The following is a 9,150-nucleotide window of genomic DNA, read 5'->3' on the forward strand; positions in this document are numbered from 1 at the left end:
CAACAGCAGCAGCGGGGAGAGCGCCTCTCCAGTCTGGCGCCTCCCTGCAGTGCAGGTTTTGCTGAGTGGGTTGCGCTGGCCCTGCGAACAACCCCTCTTATACCACTAGTGTCACTTTTTGGTGTGCTCTTAAGGCAGTTGTTCGTGGTTTTGCTATTCAAACAGACATTCGGCTTAAACGTCAAAATATTCAGATGCAGATAGATTTCGAGGCTAAATTTAAGGATTTATAAGATCGCAACAAGTTGTTTATATTAAGGCTGAATAAAAAAAATACGGAAATCTCCATAGAGAATTTCCGGAGGGGGGGAGGGCATGGAGTTTAAGGTGCTACACCTCAAAAGCTATAGGAAGTAGCAAGCTAAAATTTGGCATGGGCAGGTAGAACTGTTGCTCGGTGCTGCATGCCAAATTTCAGGGCAAAAACATAAAAAATTAGGATTTGGGAGTAATTAAAGTTCCAACTGTCAGTTTGTTCTGACACACTGTTAGGACCACTTTTCTGCTGTTCTCTATGGGGGATTTTTGGGAAGGCATAACTCAGGGTAGGGGGCGAATTTAGACTTGGGGTTTGTTTTATTAGGTAGCTATAGTTCCAGGGTAGGGCCTTTTCGGGTTCAGGTAATTGTGAAAGTTACAGTTTTAAACTATTACCTCATAATTGTAACATTATAGAGATAGGAAGCTTTGCGCAGCCTCAGTAGGTGCCTTCAGCAGGTGTGCTCACTGTGGCTTCACTTGGGTGCGCCAAGATGGCTGTCCAGTGCTGGTGGTAGTGGCGGTGGGAACCGAGAGAAAGTTGCAGCCATCAGATGCAGCCGGGACCGGAGGGGTAGCGGTAGACAGATTAGCGTTGGTGGTGAGGCCTGCGGGACCCAATGGTGGCAGTAGACAGATGCAGCATGCATGGATCTGGGAGATCCATGATGCCTGCATCTGTGTATGATAAATATAAACAAAGATGCACGAATGGGATTAGTGAGTTCTGTCTGTGCTGCTGTGTTTAAAAAAAAAAATAAGTGTTAAAATAAAAAATGTCGCCCCCCCCCCCCCCCAAATCAACAACCAGCACTGGGCTTTGCAGACTGAGTCCTGGTAGTGCTAAATACAGGGGACAAACAACGTAGGGGTCCCCCGTATTAAGCACAAACAGCACTGGGCTATTCAGAACCAGTCCTGGTTGTCAAAATATGGGGGACAATTGACGTAGTGGTCCCCCGTATTCAGTGCAAGCAGCACTGGGCTATGAACCGGTCCTGGGTATGGAAATACAGTGGGAAAATATGCGTATGGTCCCCCTATATTTACCAGAACCCGCACCGGACCCTTTCTAGCGGGGGGGGGGGGTAATGCCACAGCCAGGGGAGCACTTTCACTGGGTCCCCCAGCCTAGGCATTACCCCTGACCATTAGTCAGCCCAGGCCGGGAGTCCCTGGGAAGCTGGGGACCCCCCAATATAGGGGACTCCCTCTCCAGGGCAACCCTGGCCGGTGGGTGATGGGTTGATTATGTAAAGTGTGGTGCAAGTAAAGAGGGAAAATTATTCTTTTGCTACAGTTCCCAGCATGCCTCCCTCACATGCTGTTACTTGGAGAACCACAAGTACTAGCATGCGGGGCATTATGGGCCCGCTGGTACCTGTAGTTCCACAGCAAAAGCAATATTAAAAAACCACAGAACACACACACCGTAGAAAGTAAAATTTTATCAAAACATAAATGCACACACACTATCTCACATACTCACCTATGTATCCCTATAGCCCATCGGTCCTCTTCTCCAACAGATTATCCATAGGGTACCTGCAAAAAAAAAATCATACCTCCTCCTATGCGTGGATCACGTCCTCTTTCAGGGTCTTGCAAGAAAAACAAAACAAAGTAAATGGACCCACGAACATTAGTACTGTCCTCTAAAGACAGTACTACCCAAATTACAGCTCTGTCGCATGTTCAGTACAGAAATCCTTGTGCAGAGCGCTCATTGGCTGAGAGGCGAGCCTTCCGCCTCTCAGCCAATGAGCGGTTCTCACCATTGACTTCAATGGTGAGAACCGCGCATGCCCATTTAAAAAATGGCCGCCTCGAGCCAATCATAGCTCGCAACGTCATCACCCCGCCCCCTCATTTGGCTTCTATAAGCCAGCAAAGGCAGAGGCATGACAGTCCGTCGGCAGAGGAGCAACAGTGAAGACCTGACAAAGAAAGAAGCCGGGGAAGTCATGGATGGGCAGCGGCCATGCAATAGAGCTTAAAGGCTGTGAAACTATGTGTACCAGCAGGCCCTTAATCACCTTCTTGCTGGTACTTGTGGTTCTCCAAGTACCAGCATGCGGGGAGGCCTGCTGGGACCTGTAGCCCTACTGCAAAAGACAATATTTTTACTTTCATACGCACCACAGTACACTATCAACCCGACACCCACCAGCCAGGGGTGCCAGGGATAGCCCTGGGCTTTATAGGGGGTCCCCAACTCCCCAAGACACCCCGGCCTGGGCTGACTAACAGTCAGGGGAGATGCTTCAGCTGGGGGACCTGGTGATAGGGCTCACCTGGCTGTGGCATTACTCCCCCGCTAGAAAAAGTCAGGTGCTGGTTCTGTTTAATACAGGGGCCCCGACACATTTTTTTTTACTGCATTTCCAGAACCATGACCGGCTCAGAGCCCAGTGCTGGTTGCGCCTAATACAGTTGACCCCTACGTCGTTTGTCCCCTGTATTTTGGTTCTCCAGAGCCTGGGGCTAGTTGTTCCTGGGGGGGTAGTTCCTTCACTTAGTTTTTTTTTTTTTTTTTTTTTAAATATACTTCTGCTCATTTTCTTTTAACAGATGCATGGACAGATCTCACTGATCCATCCATGCATCTGTGTCTTATTGATTTTTTTTCAGATGCCAGCCACATGTATCACACTGATCCGTGCGTGCATCTCTGAAGCATTTATTTTACGCAGATGCCTGCATCATGGATCTCACTGATCTTTGTATGCAGTCAGCTATCTTTAGATCTTGCATGATAGTTCTCAAGTCAAAATGTGCTGTTTAAGCACCATATCGTGTCCTAGAGTGCCGGGGAGTGTTCAAACGAAATCGTTCACGATATTGCATCGTGAGCATATCGTTAAGTGTGTAGGGGTTTTAAGAAGAAGTTCAGGACTGGGATTATCAGAGCCAGTGAGCCTTTCTGTGCCCCGCTGCTGCCCCTGTGCACTGCACCACTGATACCACTACCCCGCACGCCTGCAGCCTGCCCCCTCAGCCGTCTATCCCTCTGCACCCCCAAAACACCTCCTGTGTGCTGTCCCTCACCACCAGTGCTAGTTTGCCCTTCTCCCCTGCAGGTGGCCCGGTTTGCTGCTCCCATCCCTGATGGTTAATAAATTATAAAAAAGCAATGAAATTCCATAGACAAAAAACTTTACGTTTTCACATGTCCCATTAAGGCTTCTTGGATATGATCTGAAATTACACAAAACCTATAGAATTTCTGCCAATCAAACAAAAAAGCAATGACATTCCGATCATTAAGGCTGATGCCTTAATGGACGTGTTCCTTGCGCAATACAGATATGGTATGCCATCACACTCTGTGGTTAACTGCAGATTCAGCACTCTCACAGAGTGAGATTGCTGTCACTCACAAAATGGTGGAGCTGCAAATTCACAGAATTGTGTGCTCATTGGAATACACACATGCAGTCTATGCAACTGAAATCTGAGCAGAGGATAGAGCTGCGCAGATTAGATAATAGTGTGGATGGGGGAAGGACAGAGAACAGCGTGCATGGGTGAGACAGAAAGGCATGTAGAGGGAGGAAGATTAAGCAGTACAGAGGGGGAGCCAAAGTGATGCAGATGGGTGGAAAACAGTGGTGAGGATGGGGGGGAAACAGAGTGGCACGGTTTGAGGAGACAGAGTGACGTAGATGGGGTACAGCTTGGCAGAACATGGTAAGACAGAGCAGTGTAGATGGGTAAAGGCAGATTGGTGCAGATGAGGGAATACAGACTAGCACAAATGGGAGAACACACAACAGTAGGGATTGGGGAAGACAGATTGGTGCAGAAGGGCAGGAAGACAGAGTGGTGCGGGAGACAGAGTTGCACGTTTTGGGGGGGACAGTGCCACAGATGAAAGGAAGACAGAGTGGCAAGGCTGGGGGGAAGGCAGTGGTGAAGAAGGAAACAGAGTGGCAAGGATGCAGGGCGGTGCAGATAGGGAAAGACAGATTGGTGCGGATGAGGGTGATACGGTATAGCAGCATGGAGGCGTATAGGGGAAGGTAGGGTACATGCATAGACAGCGTATGACAGTTGTAGAAATGTATTCTAAATGAGATGGATGTATGGAGTGAGAAGGATGTTGGAACCCAGTGGGATTGTTGTGGTGAACGAATGGCGAGATTGTGGGCACTGAGTGGGATGTGGGAGCTTGACATTCTCTAAGTAATTCATAAATAAATGAAGGTCAGTGTTCTTCATAAAATAGAAAATGACCTTACACTGTCTTTGTAAGTACTTTCAATGACATTTAGGAGTAAGCTCCGGTATGGATATAGAGAAACCGCTCAGCTGTGAAAAAGGCTCCCAATGTCTGTGTCCCGCTCTCCACTCCGACACCGGTCATCACTACTGCAATCAAGCAACCGCCATTGGTTACCAGTAGAAATAGCCAGTACTTTCATGCAATCATTAGTCAAGTAGTGATGTTGTATATTTATGGCCGTACTCACAGTCTTAATGCAAAATTCTCCTGGCTGGTTCCGGCGCAAGTATGTATCATTATGGAGAGGATATCATCGGTCTCATGGAGCTCCAAAAATAATGGAAAGTTAGAGTCCAATAAACCATCCAAAAGCTTACAGGGAGTCAGGACTGGTCCAGAAATGTCCCTATGATTGTCCATGACGCATTTGACTGCCTGTCATAAAGGCGATTTCCACAGAAGGTAAGTAAGATTAAGATTCACCTCAAGTAACCATGTGGTTACATCATTGGATACAATGTTGCGGCTCCCACCATAGACTTCAATAGAGATTTCTCACCATTGAAGTCTATGGAGGAGACAGGCTGACCGCACACAGCCAATCAGCGAGCTGCTCCGATGGAGATGCCCGCTGATTGGCTGGTGGCTCCTGCAATGACTGGGCATACGTGGGCCCCAGTCATTTGCGCGGAGGAAAGGTATGAGTAAAAACATACTTTTCCTCCTATCCGGCATGGTTTCGGATTTATGCCATTTTTTTTTTAACCCCATGGATGCCTACAGGAACCGAAAAGGACATGAACTACACATAGGTGAGTATGGATTTTTTATTACAGGTACACCTATGGAATCCTACTGGACAAGGAAACATGATGTCATCAGGGATACTAGATGAGTATGTGTGTCAGTGAGTGTGAGTGTGCATGTGTGTTTAAATAAAATTGTACTTTCACGGTGTGTTGAGTTTTTCTAAAAAGTATTTCTTTGGCTGTGGAACTACACATACCAGAGGGCCCGTAATGCCCCGCATGGTGGTACTTGTGGTTCTCCAAGTACCAACATGTGGAGGAGGCTTGCTGAGACGTGTAGTACCATAGCTAAAGACAATATTAACACTTCTATTTTACACAACACATTTACAACACATTACAATCTGGCACCCACCGGCCAGGAGTACCAGGGATAGCCCCGGGCTATCAGCCTAGGCCTGGGGTGCCCTGGAGAGAGGGACCCTTTATTGGGGGGTCCCCATCTCCCAAGGGATCCCTGGCCTGGGCACACTAGCGGTCAGGGGTTTGGCCGGAGAAGCCAGTGAAAGATTTTCCCTGGCTGTGGCATTACCCCCCCCCCCCGCTAGAAAGAGTCTGGTGCTGGTTATGGAAATTATAGGGGACCCCTACTCATTTTGTCCCCTGTTTTTCCACAACCAGGACCAGCTCAGCAAAGCCCTGTGCTAGTACTTAATATACAGGGGCCTCCTATGCATTTCCCCCCTGTATTTTTGGAACTAGTACAGGCTGTACAGGGCCCGGGGCTGGTTATGCTTCTGGGAAGAGGGTGCACGTCTTTTTTTTTTTTACAACACACAGACAGAAGCCTTCACGGATCTCACTGATCTGTGATGGCTTCTGCATAACTCGGGTGTCAGGTAAGTGTTTTTTTTTTATTTTTTTATTATGTCTCTACTGCGGGGGGGACTACTGGGGGCACTACAGGGGGGGAATACTACTGGGGGTACTACAAGGGGGGGACTACTGGGAGCACTACAGGGGGGAATACTACTGGGGGCACTACAAGGGGGGGACTCCTGTGAGCACTACAAGGGGGGCACTACTGGGAGCACTACAGGGGGGGAATACTACTGGGGGCACTACAAGGGGGGGACTACTACTACTGGGGGCACTACAAGGGGGGGACTACTACTACTGGGGGCACTACAAGGGCAGGACTACTACTACTGGGGACACTACAAGGGGGGGACTACTACTGGGGGCACTACAAAGGGGTTACTACTACTGGGGGGGACTACTACTAGGGGCACTACAAGGGGAGGGGACTACTACTAAGGGCATTGCATAGGGGGAGGGGACTACTACTAGGGGCACTACATAGGGGGGAGGGGACTACCACTGGGGGCACTGCATCAAGGGACCACTGCTGGGGGCTCTATATAAAGGGCAATAGTGGGGGAACTACATAGGGGGAAGACTACAACTGGGGCCACTATTTAAGGGGCACTGCATAAGGGTTCCCACTACTGGGGGCACTATATAAGGGGCTTACTACTGGGGGCACAAGGGGCACTGCATAGGGGGGATCACTACTGGGGGCACTACTCGAGGCCTGCATAAGGGTGTCCTCCTGTGGCACAGGGTGGCACTGCATATGGGCACTACAACAGGGGGCTGCCCCTAATCTTTATTTTTACCTTACATTAATCCCATATGGACCCGCCTCCTCCCTAGAACACTTGAGGAGGGGGGCGCCGTAGCACGCATGTTCTTTCAGGCACCCTGGCTACACGCTACTCCTCTGCCAGGGCCGCCTGCATGCATTTGCCCCGCAGGCTAAAAGTTGCCAGCCAGCCCCTGAGTGCAGGGGGTGCATGGAGGGAAGCAGGCAGTGTGAGGTGCAGGGCTTTGGAGAGGGAAGATGGTAGTGTGAGGTGGAGGTAAGTAGGCAGTGTGAGCTAAGAAGGTAGTGTGAGGTGCAGGGGCAGGGAGAGAGAAGTAGCCTGCAGGTAGTCTGTAAGGCTTGGGGGGGTTTCAAGAAAAATGGCCATACCCCCACTTCAAAATTCCCACTTCGAGCACTGCTTTAGATTGTGACCTATTACATTTGGCCCCAGATGTTAGACAGTCAATGGGTCAACACAGTAAAGGTCGACATTTAAGAAGGTCAACAGGTACAAATGGTCAACAGGGTAAAATGGTCAACACAAAAATGATCGGCGCATGTTTTTTTTTATAACCCTAATACTAACCCTCCCCTTGGTGATTAACCCTAACCCTTCTTCCTGGTGCCTAATTGTAAACGTTGGGGTAGGTGCCTGTCCCTAACTGTCCCTTTTAGCGCCCAGCCCTTATCCTCCGGTAAGTGACTAACCATCCCTCCTGGTGCCTAACCCTAACCATCGGTGTAAGTGCCTAACCCTAACCCTCCCTCCTGGTGCCTAACCCTAACCATCAGGGTAAGTGCCTAACCCTAACCATCGGGGTAAGTGCCTAACACTAACCCTCCGGTAAGTGCCTAACCCTCCGGTAAGTGCCTAATCCTAACCCTCTGGGAAGTGCCTAACCTTAACCATCGGGGTAAGTTCCTAACTTTAACCCTCCGGTAAGTGCCTAACCCTAACCCTCTGGTAAGTGCCTAACTCTAAAGCTAACCAAACAAAAACAATGTGTCGACCATTTATGTATTGACCATTTCTGTGTCGATATTTTGGCTTCTGCCTTTTGTACCTGTCAATCTTCTTACATGTCAACATTTTGTTTCTGTCGACTTATTGACTGTAAGGATAAGAGAAAAAGGAACTCCTTGTATGAGGCACACCCCTGATAACACAGAAAAAGGAAAAGAAAAAAATACAAATAGCATGTACTCTTATAGAAAAAAAAATATAATATTAAAATGTAACCTTTATTGATACAACTATAAAACCTAATGTTGACCGATAGGCAATAATCAATCTGCAACCAAAGTATACTAAGACAACATTAAACCAGCAGATTATTCTGCATAATCAATCTTTAAATGCATGTACCAAACCGGCCATATCCTAATATTCCTGAGCCAGTATAACAGCTCCAGTGGCTTGAAAAGGCATGAATAACTATTATACTTAGATAATAACATACAATAAATCATAGAGGTATATATCCTCTTATACTTTGGCGAAGATATAACAAAAACAAATATGACAATACAGTGTAGACACAACACATAATTAAAAAGCTGTACACCAAACCCACATATCACTTAGTGGCAATTCACTGGTGTAAGATACTAAGAGGCGTCCCTCTATTCAGATTTTATGGAGAATATATATAATATCTGTATAGATGTGGAAGGTAAAGTGTGTGTATTTATGGGTCAGATTCTGCTGTTCCACATCATATGTATATATAGAGGACGTGGAATGAGTTTCACTGGCACCCAGCACACATGGAAACAGTGCAGCCTGCTTCTACTGTTAGTGTCAATCTTGCTGTGAAAAGCCTGTTGCTATCAGCAGCGCAGGAGTATACAGCATAGACATTTAATGAGAGAGCAGGGAAAGAAGATATAAGGACAGTACCTGTCAGAAATTTCTCCAAGGGGTATGCGGTGAAGGGATCCTCAGTGCGCACTGGGATCCCCCAGCTGGAAGACCGACGCGCGTTTCACCGGACGCGGGCTTTCTCAAGGAAGCTGTCATAGTACAGAGGGAAAGCCGGGTATTGTAGTCCCGGAGGTTGCATGATTGGTTTATTTTACTTGACGGACAATAGATAACAGCCAACCAGAGTTACATCAAGCTAAAGGGCGGGATTAAGTATCGTCATAGTGTTGATAAAGTGAAAGTCAGTTCACATCCCATTGTGAACTGTACAGTTGCAACGTCTTTTACATCTGTCCAGTTAATAAAGTAAAGGACATCCTATTATATTTATGGGCAGATAGATTAG

Source organism: Taudactylus pleione, unplaced genomic scaffold (genome assembly GCF_031769625.1).
Source record: "Taudactylus pleione unplaced genomic scaffold, aTauple2 ptg000483l, whole genome shotgun sequence".
Taxonomy (NCBI): domain Eukaryota; kingdom Metazoa; phylum Chordata; class Amphibia; order Anura; family Myobatrachidae; genus Taudactylus; species Taudactylus pleione.